Below are 2,849 nucleotides of genomic sequence, written 5' to 3'. Positions count from 1 at the left end.
TGACCCTGGCCTCACATAGAGCGCGCTGACGTCACCGCCGCGCGGCAAAGCGGGGGAGGGGGCGGGGCCTGGAGACGTTACGCCACAGACGCTAGAAGTCAGGGTCTATTGGTGTGATGCTTCAAAAGCGCAGCAGGTCCGGTAGTGTCTGAGAGGCAGCAAAGGCGAATGTGTGAACTGAAACCCTTCGTTCGAGACTGGGGTGGGGAGAGGGTGGCAGGTGGAATTTTTAAAAAAATTCATTCACAGAATGAGGGTATCGCTGGTTAGGCAGTATTTATTGCCCACTCCTAATTGCCTAGAAGGCGGTCAAGAGTCAACCGCATTGCTGTGGTCTAGAGTCACGTGTAGGCCAGACCAGGTAAGGATGGCAGTTTCCAGATGTGTTTTTCCTGACTATCAGCAATGGATTCATGGTCATCATTAGACTCTTAATTCCAGAATTTTTTTTTTATTGAAGTCAAGTTCCACCAACTGCCCTGGTGGGACTTGAACCCTGATCCATTATCTGGGTCTCTGGATTAACAGTCCAGCAATAATACTACTAGGCCATTGTTTCCCCAGTACGACAGGTAGTGGGTTACAGTGATTGGTCAATGTGAAGGGTGAAGTGTTTAGGTGAGTAGGAAGATGGTCAGGTCAGGGAGGTGAGGAGGAGGGCTAGGACATGGGATAAGGCTGGGAGATAGATGGACTTTGAAGGTGGTGAAGTCAATGCTGAGGCCTCACGGTGACCTATGTTTGGTGTGCAATAACTGCACCTCCCAGTTGTGAACCATTTCAACTCCCTCTTGCATACTGAGATGACATGTCCATCCTGGGCCTCCTGCAGTGCTACAACGATGCTGCCTGAAGATTGCAGGAACAGCAACTCATATTCCACCTGGGAACCCTGCAAACCAATAGTATCAATGTGGATTTCACAAGCTTCAAAATCTCCCCCCCGGCATCCCAAAACCAGCCCAGCTCGTCCCTGCCCCCCCCCCCCCAACCTGTTCTTCCTCTCACTTATCCCCTCCTCCCACCTCAAACCACACCTTCATTTCTTTCTTACTAACCTCATCCTGCCCCCTTGACCTGCCCGTCCTCCCCAGACTGTCCTATCCCCTCCCTACCTCTCCACCTACATTCCACTCTATAGGTGCCATCCCTGCCCCTTTAACTTGTCTGCTTTTTCTCCTCTATCCATCTTCGATCTGCCTCCCCCCTCTCTATTTCAGAACCCCCTCGCCATCCTCCTTTTCTGATGTAGGGTCTAGGCTGGAAATGTCAGCTTTTGTGCTCCTAAGATGCTGCTTGGCCTGCTGTGTTCATCCAGCTCTACACTTTATTATCTCAATGCTGAGGCCATTGGGCTTTAAGCTCCCAAGGTGAAATATCAGGTGTTGTCCCTCCAGTTTGGTTTTTGACCTCTCTCTGACAGTGGAGAGAGCCAAGGTGGATATCTCTAAGGGGACTGGGAGTGGGAATTAACGTGGATGGCAACAGGAAGGTCGACTTGGTTGATGCATTCAGAGTGCAGATGCTCCAAAAACTGGTCCCTGAGTCTGTGTTTGGCTCTCCAGTATAGAGGAGACCACATCAGGAACAACAGATGCAATTAGATCAGGTTGGATGAAGTGCAGGTGAATCTCTGCTGGATTTGGAAGGATTCTTTGTGGCCTTGGATGGAGGAGAGCGGGGAGGTGCAGGAAATGGAAGAGATGCAGTTGAGAGCATCCTTAATTACAGAGGAGGGGAAATTATGGTCCCAAAAGTAGGATGCTATCTGGGATGTCCTGGAGTAGAATGTCTTGTCCTGGGAGCAGGTGAAATGGAGGTGGAGGAATTGGGAGTATGGGGTAGCTTTTTTTTTTGCAGGAGGGAAGCTGAGAGGTGTAGCTGAGGTAGTTGTGGGAGTCAGTGGGTTTGAAATGGATGTCGGTGGTAAGTTTGTTTCTAGAGGTGGAAACAGGGGTCCAGGAAAGGGTGGGAGGTGTCATAAATAGTCCAAGTGAATTTCAGGGCAGGGTGGAAGGTATTGGTGAAGTTAATGAACTGCTTGAGCTCCTAATGGGAGCATGAGGCCGTACCAAAGCAGTTATCAACATTGTGGAGGAAATGGTGTCACTGTGGCCTCCCAGCCATGTCATTAGCAACATGAACAGAGATGGTGGATCCTTCTCATTTCACACACTTTGTGGCCCATCATCACCAGGGAGTCCATCACAACCTGAATGCCAACGTAAAGTTTTACCACAAAATGGGAAATTAAAATTATCCGACTGCTGGTTGTGCTCAGCAACATTTGTGGAGAGCAAGCAAAAATCAAGCAAAACGCCACACCTTTCTGGCCAATGACCTTTCAGCAAAACTTGCACAGAAACACAAAGCCAAAAAGGGATTGGGTGCAGAAAATCTGAAGTTAAGTGCTGGAAATGCTCAAGAGGACATTCATTACCCACACATCCCGAATTGTCCAGAGGATAGTTAAGAGTCAACCATATTGCTGTGGGTCTGAAGTAACATGTAGGCCAGACTGGGTAAGAATGGCTGTTTCCCTCCTTAAATGGCATCAGTGAACCAGATGGGTTTTTCCCAACAATCCGCAATGGATTCATGGTCATCATTAGACTCTTAATTCCAGATATTTATTGAATTCACATTCCACCATCTGCTGCGTTGGGATTTGAACATGGGTTCCCAGAATGTTATTTGGGTCTCTGGATTAACAGTCCAGCAAGTATACCATTAGGCCATTACCTGCCCCAGAGTTTATAAGAGAGTTCGTGTTTTAATCAGTCAAGATATATGTTGACCATTTATACGTATTTTTAACTAGAATCTATTTATTTGTGATAAATAACAAG

This window comes from Stegostoma tigrinum, chromosome 16 (genome assembly GCF_030684315.1).
Source record: "Stegostoma tigrinum isolate sSteTig4 chromosome 16, sSteTig4.hap1, whole genome shotgun sequence".
NCBI lineage: Eukaryota > Metazoa > Chordata > Chondrichthyes > Orectolobiformes > Stegostomatidae > Stegostoma > Stegostoma tigrinum.
This window is presented reverse-complemented; position numbering follows the sequence as displayed.